Genomic DNA, 9,148 nt, shown 5'->3' on the forward strand with positions numbered 1-9,148 from the left:
TGAAAAGAAGGTGTAGATAGATGATAAGTATACTCAACATGGGTCCCACCAAGCCGGCTCGGAACAACGCGCTGACAGCTGTACTTCAGCTTGGCTTGAACGAGAAGTTATGATTTGCTACTTCGCAGCCTACGGTACCGCAATGTCTTATCCGTTTATTTAAATCGATCTCGGTTTATTGAATAAATGGACGGTTGAGATTTAATGAAGCATGTAGATTCATCACACTGGATAAATTTATGAAATTGTTTTTTTTTTTATTTTCGTTTTTAAAGAGATGACAAGGTGGCATCAAGATGGGATGTGTTTAAAAGGGCGGGGTGTTGGGGTTTATTACGAGATTGCCATCAATAAATGGTTTTTATGCGACAAGAAGGTTTGGTTTATATCAACACGATATATGATAAATTGGGGATATATTGTGAGAAGATAAATTGAGCTAGTTCGGTTTGAGATTATTCTATCAATGTCTAATTTTTCAGATCCTCACGTTCCCCGTAAATTAATACACGTTATTTCAAATCAGGATATGTATATTGTCATAAATAGTTTTTTTTTTTAATAAATGAAAATAGCTTAAAAGAAGTTTTTTTTTCTCTCACATCAACCCCTTTTCTTAAGAAACAATTTTTTCACACAAAATACACCTCTCTCATGTTATCATAACTCTCCATATCAGCATTATGTCACTCACTTCTAATCTATCATTCAAAACCACTGTGTGGTCATGACCAGCATGACCCTCCACGTCAGTGTCATGTCACTCACATCTAATCCACAATCTAAAACCACTACCCTAAGGCTATACGGTATGGGGATCGGCTTTGGACCGTCCCCATCCGTCGCCGATCCTACAGCCATGCCGCCCCCCCTCAGTCGCGTCGTCTCCGTCGGTATTCCGACGTCCAGGACGGAGCAAAAAGTGGGCCCCCTTTCTTTTGTTTGTTTGTTTGTTTGTGGGATTTGTACATTATGCTTTAATACTTGTACATAGTTTTGTGGGGTAGGATCATCTAGCACCATCCTCTCATACCCTCTAGTTTAGTGGGATGGACTATCATTGGGAGGACTATGACGTGGCGCCTACGTGGCGGATCATCCTCCAAGGATGGACCATCACCATACCCAATAGCCTAAGGGTGTGGTCATGATCCAAATCACTATCCCTTATTTATTTTAATTTATTTTTTTTCTAAAGAAAAGGAAATGATTACTTGAAAAATATAAAGAATGACCATGGTTGCCATGGTTTAATCCATGCAAACAATGGTGGATTAAGGAAAGGGATGATATATTCCTAAATGACGAATCATGTCCCAACCATGACTCCACGACCTCTATAAATATGTTTTGTCATTCAATCCCAAAACCCGTTACTTTCTTGCATTATATTATTGTTGAGTTTCAATTTAGTGTTTAACCATCTTGATTAAAGTTTTTTTTTTTTTTTTTTTGCTAATTATTGTAAGAAAACCTATTCACTCCTACTTGTCGTTACTAGTAAAGATATTTAGGAACTAATTTTAAACTTATATTTACTGACCTTTCATCAATCGGTAAAGAAAGGAGGGGGGAAACACAGTTGAATTTTCAAGTTGTAAAACAATACTTTCCTACTAATTTAAGTTCAACAAGGGATTTTCAAAATAAGCCAAGATCTCTAGTAATTGCTTAATGTTGTCTATGTGGAAAAATTTAAGAAGTTTAATGAATTTGTTATGGGACTGATATTTTGATATTGAGTCGTATGTGTAATTAGTTTAACAATTTTATGTTGGAAATTTGCAATACTCAACTTTCGAAGTTTATCGTTGAAAAGTGTAAGGAAAGATCGATTTTTATACATGTGGGGGATTGTTGGAAATTTTGTGAAAATAACATTTTTCATGTGGGGAATTGTTGGAAATTTGGTGAAAATAGCATTTTTCACAAATATAGGAAAATGTTTTTTTTTTCCTATTTTGGACTAGAAATAAATATAAGAAACAGATGTTTCTTTATATATTTATTTGTGGGTTTGTGTTCTATGTTGGAAGAGCTTCGCAACGAACTAAACCACATCTAAAACGTAGCTAAGATAAATAAGATATCGATGCTCAAAGTTGGGTGTTTGAAACATTGAATGCTGAAACAAAAGAGAAAGTTGCACATTGTCCCACATACGATGAGAGATGAAACTTAAATGGTTATTTAAGTGGGAACTCTCCATCCTTATTGTTTAATGGAAGCACACACTAAGTGTACTCGCGAAGGGTGCGGACCCTAACCCGCACTCGCCCACGCGCGCGCGCGGCGTGGGCGATGAGGCGCAATGTGGCGCTTGAGAGCCGCCTTTGTATTTTTGACCACGTGCGCGTGGTGAAGAACAAGGGTTGTAAGGACCAGGTGGTTAGTGACGTGGCATGCAGGCGCATGACCCTGGTGGGTCCGCGCGCACTGGCGCGTGACGTGGCAGTCTAGCACGTCCGCGCACGAGTACACATTGCATGAAGGCGCGCGGTTGCGAGCATGGGGCCTGATGTGGCACGCGCGTAGGCGCACATGGACCTAAGTCAGTGTGGCGCATGCGCGCATAGAGGTGTACAAAAAAACTGGTTTTAGAACCGAAACCGGAAAAAAAACCGAAACTGGTTTTTTTTTTAACTGGTTTTTTTATAACCGGTTTTTTTTAACCGGTTTTTTTAACCGCCGGTTTTTATACCGGTTACTATTTTTGACTTCAAAAACCGGTTATAAACCGAACCGGTTATTAAAAAACCGGTAAAAACCCGGTTTTTTTGGAAAAACCGGTTAAAAACCGGTCCCAACCGGTTATTGTTTTGGACCTCAAAAACCGGTTAGTAACCGGAACCGGTTATAAAAAAACCGGTTTTTATTTTGGGTGAAAAAACCGTTTTTTTTTTAACCTGTTTTTTAATAACCGATTAACCGATTTGTACACCTCTATGCGTGCATGGCAGTGAGCCAAAATGGCGCATGAGCTTGCAGACCTGCACGCGCAAGGGCGCGCGCGCACCAGTGAGTCTTGTGCGGCGCGCGCCCAGAAGCTTTTAAGCATTGAATGACAGTGCAGTTACAGTTCAGCTTTGAAACCATCGAGTCAAACGGTTTTGACTGAGAATTAAATGACGAATTAAATTGCATTGAAGACGTTTAAAGCAATTTATTCCTCTCATTTAATTTGTTTTTGGCTGTTTCGAATCAGAGGCTGTATAAATACAGCCTTTTAGTCACTGCAGAAGACACCAGTAACACAACAGCAAATTCAACCTTCTCTCAACAGCTTTCTGATCTTCTACTTGCTCTCTTCAAGGTAGCCTTCGGGTTGTAGGTCAGCTCCGACAGTACTACTGCTCCGGCTGTTGTACCCTGGGAAACAAAACGAGTACTCCTGGGAGACTCGGAATTTGTTTTAAGGGAAGCGTGTTGAACACGTGCCTCAGTCTTCAATTTCATCCTTTTCTTGTATTTCCTTTATTTCAGTTGTAATTGTAATAGTATTTCTGCTTTCTTAATTTCTGTATTGTAATCTTCAAATAAAATTTGTTTTATTTTATTTAAATTACACGAACGGTTCCTACATTTTATGTGGTTTATATTAGACGACACCTATTCGATTAACTTTTTTTTTTGAATGGTGTGAATTATTCGCGAATGTCGGAAGGTTTAGTATACGTTGTCTTAACCTATTTGATTAACTCGTTGACCTTTATTGAAACCAAACGTATTAATATATAAAAACATTATAAATAGTACGCTAGATTGGTTAGAAAATTAAAATTATATTATCTTAGAAGTGTACTTTAGCATTTTATTTAAAGTAGGTTTTTAGGTAAGTTTAAAATAAGAATTTAAGTAATGAACATTCCAACATATAATTTTAACTATATAAGGTATACGTTTCACCCATGACCCTAATGGGCATAGCAAATGTTTCGGGTATTGAATTTCCCTTCTGGTGGATTTTTCATCACCTTTAGATGCACTAATATTGTAAGCATTAATACTCAGAGGTGGGATCCGATACAAACCATGTTGATTATAAAAACGATGAGAACAAATGTGGTCTCTATATTTTCTTGATCAAGGGTTAGTATTAATTCCACATCATCATATTAGATTTAGTTATAAAAAGTAGTAGTATTAGGGGCATTTTAGGAATTGTGTATTATTTAAAAAGATTCTCTACCCATAAATCTCTCTGATAAAGATCAAATCCACCCCAAAATTCCAATGGATTACCAATCTTCACAATAAAAAAGGTTTGTTTTCTTGCAAAAAAAAATAGTTGGTAGTTACGAAAGTAGCACAGTCAAAACCATCACGGCTGAAATCAGCACAAACAACCAGCAATATCACAAATAAAATCAACACAAACAACCAACAATGTTTAATCTTTTGCTAAAAATAGTTGCAAAGAGTTACGAAACAAGCACAAATGAAAGTAGCACAATCGAAATCAGCACAAATAACGTAAACACTTTCGAAACCAATATGTTTCAAACAAGTACAGAAGTCAAACAGATTTGAAACCAGCATAATCAATTCTAAAATCAGCACAAAGAGACTCGAAACCAACATCTACTTTATTAGTCTAGTTCATAGGGCTAATTCATGAAGTCCATATAGGGTTATGAATGGTTATCTTGTACCAGCTTGATACATTAACTAATAATTTAAAACATGGTTGATAATTTCTAAAATATAAATGAAAAACAATAAAATATTAAAAAGATTATCGTACTTACAATTGGTGCCTCTCCTGCCGTGTTAAAAATTATGTATGATAACTTGAATTGAAATAGGAAATATCGAAGATACTGGATCCACAAATTGGAACTTAGAGGGTGTTTGGGGTCGAGTTTTGAAAATAGATTATGCGTTTTGAATAATCAGAATCAGATAATTAACTGTAACAAAACGTGATGTTGAAAGATAGTGTTTGAATTTGATTATGTTGCTTGATATCACAATAATCAGATAATCAACTATTTGAGTGTTTGGCAAATATATATTTAAAAAAATAAATAAGTGAAAATCCTTTTCTAAACGCAAATAATCAATTTTTGAAGAATTGCATTTTGTTGCAGTATGGGGGGAGCTGCTTTTGGAAAACTGCATTTTGTAACTTTCTAAACGCAAATAATCAATTTTTTATTTTTTTTACCCAAACACTCAAAACTGATTATTTATGATTTCAAAACTCAATAATCTAAAAATCTCCTTCAAAACTCAACCCCAAACACCCTCTAAATCAAACAAAGATAATGGAATGGATAAACAAAAAACAATCGTTATGAAAAGTTAAGATATACGAGCATGAAAATCTCAAAGTCCATATTTTGCATACAAAAAATGGATTTTACCAAAATACCCTTGTTGGTACTTGTTAACTGATGTCACGTGTCGTCCTAGTATTGGTTCATACTTTCTTTACATAAAAAATGGTTTGTATAAGATCCTAGTCCTTAATACCCATATTCAAAATGATGTATCAAACTCATTATAACAATGTGTTAGACTTCATTAATTTAATAATCGGAGGTTTTTTTTTGAACGGCTAATTTCTTTAATCCTTTATCGTCTATGGGACTTGAACTCAAGACCTTCCCCTTCCAACCTATGTGTTTTAAAGGCTTTGTCTTTGCCAATAGACCACCACCCCATTGGTTAATAATCGGAGTTAATATTTACACATCCCTCATCTCTATCTCTTTCTATACATACATAGATGTATACAGAGAGAGATAAAGTGTAAAAGGGTGTGAGAATAAGATACAGGGATATGAGAATAGTGGAAGCCTTAATAAATGCATCATTATAACAGGCTTAAGCAACTAAGAGGTTTTCTTGCACAACTTTTATCAACCAATCAAGCTTGAATGTAGCTTTTACCCTAAAAGTAAAAGAACAAAATCTACAAACTACGTCGAAAAAATATAAATTGATATAATGTTTTGTTTTACTTTCTCACACACAATACCACAAACACCAGACTTATAAAAATAAATGATATAAAAATGAGTTATTTCTCATTAATGATTTTAGGAAATATATCTATAAGGGCAGGCAGGGTGGTGAGTGATAAACTCCACCACGCGTGATGGACTCGAACACACCATCGTCACCATACATTTTCCATGCGTGAAACATAATTCGCATTATAAACTTCACGCGTGGAAATCCGAACGTTTGAAAAAATCTGACCAACGTTAATGTTTAATAAAAAAAACCTTTAAACAATTTATATATACTTCACAATTTTTATACCATTTCACCCACACCAAAACACAAACACATATCACACATTCTACATATTTCACAAATCCTACGGATTCGACGTTTTAGATGGACATCGATAGCGATAGCTAATCATCTTCCTACAATAAGACGCTTGAATTTTTCGTGTCGGTGTATAACGAACTTGAATCAAGTTCGAACCGCCCAAAGAAGAAAATGGTGGATCGTGATCGTATACATGCCAACGAAGTGTTAATGAACGATTATTTTGTGAAGAGTCCGGTCTACAATGCCGAAACGTTTAGAGATCGGTTTCGTTTACCAAAAGAATTATTTTTAAAGATTGTTGGAGATATCGAAGCAACTGAAGAATGCACGAGGGGCAAACCAAGTTTCACGCCGGTACAAAAATGCACGTATGTAACACCTCGCAAAAATCAAGTCCAATACAGTGGTGACACGTGTCATAAACCCTGATCATGTTAAAAAGATAACTTGAGGGACTAAAACTGCCAAACAATGAAAAGATGTATGTAGAAGGACCAAAAGTGTCAACATGCCAAACTTGTGCCTCTCATTGACCTCATAAGATATTCGTATTCGTTATTGAATAAATTGACGGACACAAGAAGTCGTTTGTGCTTAAAAATCAAAAGTTACGAAACACATGGGTTAAAAGTGTCAACATGTTAATTCTTACCTCTGAGTGACCTTTTAACGTTCCCGAAGCTTTGTAATGTATTAATATACTCTCATGAATATCTGATAAAGATTTCATAAAATTCTGGTTCAATCTTGTAATGTAAATTGAAATTTCCAAGAAAAGGGTCAAAAGTGTAAATATGGCAATTCTTCAATCGAGAGACCTTTTCAAAACATCCAAAAACTTATGAATGCATGTTTACACTCCCTAGAACATCCCAGACCTGATTATGTTGACCCATCATGCTGAAAATGTCAGATTTTCGAGTTCAGAAAGTGCAGGGACTGATCTTGCAAACAATTAAAAGATTTTTGAAATTGGTAGCCTCGCGTGGCGCGCCAGGGGTTGCCTGGCCTGGCGCGTGGCACGATGGGGAACGTTTTTCAGCCAGAACTGGCAGCTACCAACATGCATTACCTGAAAATCTGAATTGATTCTCTGCAACCTGTAATCGAAATCAGCAGCTGGTTGATGGTTTCTAAAAACCATTTGGACACTTGTATACATCATAATTCACCTGAGGACACATGGATTGATCTTGATTCATCCTCCCTCACTATAAATAGAGCTCTTGGGGAGCTTTCAAACTTGCCCATTCAAGAAATTTCACATACAAACTCTCAAACTGAGTTCTCTGGAGCATCCTAAGCATTAAGGAAGCTCTAATAGTTCAAATCTTCTTGCTAAGGACCTTTGTAAGTGTTCTTAGCTTCTATAGTTAAGCTTTTGTTAGTTTAATGATCGAAAGTCAAAGATAGCGTAATTACGCTTTACTTTGTGATTAATCACTAACGGTCCAGCCATTTGTTCGAATTGAAAATGGCTATGTGTTGGTAATTATGTAGGTTTTAAACCCTTAAAAGGGCACCTCCTAATTATCACATTTACTTGGTCAATTGTCGGGTCAAACTACTTAACAGAAAAGTCAAACGAGTCAGTTTTTACAAAATAATTCATAACTGATAATGTAGAAGCTATAAAATACATTTTATCACTTAAACAACTTGGTAAATAATATAAGAACATGTTTAGGCATGTTCAACCTGACAATTCTGAGCTTAGGCTCGGTTCGTAACCGAAAGCTGCAAAATTAGACTTTTGCTTTGACTTTTAGTTCTGACCCGATTTAGCTTAGTTTAGCTATGCCTTAGGATTCCTTTTTGACCATATTATATGTTAGTATAACTCTCTAAAGTTATACTACATGGTCCCTTAGAAATCAGAGATTAATTGCATGTTCTGTTAAATGCTTAAAATTGACCATTATGCCCATTTGTTATTAAAACGATATTTTTAAAAATGTGTGAAGACAAAAAGCTTTATTACTGATATATAAGTATGTCACAAAAATTAGACATCAGTTTATGGTTTCAAACTAAAGTTATGCAAGATATCGTAAAACATAACTTTTTGTTAATTAAATTGCATTTTCAGCATAAATCATATTTAAACCCAATTTTTGACACCAAACTTGTTACCTAGTGTTTTAATATAATTTTTAGTGAATTTTAGAATTTTTGGTCAAATTTTATACTGACCATAACATAGAGTTCTTGCATGGACTCGGTAATTGACGATAATGCCCTTTTCGCTAATAAAATGAGTTTTACACATCATTTACATGTCAAACCTTTTTCTACTGATTATATATATTAAATAAAATGTTTTAAATAGTTAATGCTGATCAAATCTCAGATTTACTTAAACATCTCAAAAATCATCAAATACCGACTTTTATGCGAATTAGGCGCATAGTATGGTTTAAAACCATATTTAGCACCTAAGACTTGTTACCTACTGATTTTAAAAATAAATTTTTATACTTTAACAGTAAGTATAAGTCTTGAACTCAGATTTCCAAATTTAACCTTAAAAACATATGTGAAATGACCAAAATGCCCCTACGGTGCATAGTTAGGCCATAAATGATTAAACACACATATGTATGATATCTTACTGATATAACAACATAAAATAAATATTTTTACAGAATGTTTTAGACCAGAACCTTAGTTTATGTTTAAACCTCTTTTATAAACTTTAAAATGACCAAAATACCCTTTCAGGACTTAAATTGGTCTTAAATTCATTTGGGGCATAATTGTTGATATCCTACTAATATCACAACATATTTTAAGTATAATAACTATTGGAAGTTGTTCTTGACTCATCCGGTTACCCGTTGTGCTTATACGCGTTCGGTAC

The sequence above is a fragment of the Helianthus annuus genome, chromosome 5 (assembly GCF_002127325.2).
Source record: "Helianthus annuus cultivar XRQ/B chromosome 5, HanXRQr2.0-SUNRISE, whole genome shotgun sequence".
Lineage (NCBI taxonomy): Eukaryota > Viridiplantae > Streptophyta > Magnoliopsida > Asterales > Asteraceae > Helianthus > Helianthus annuus.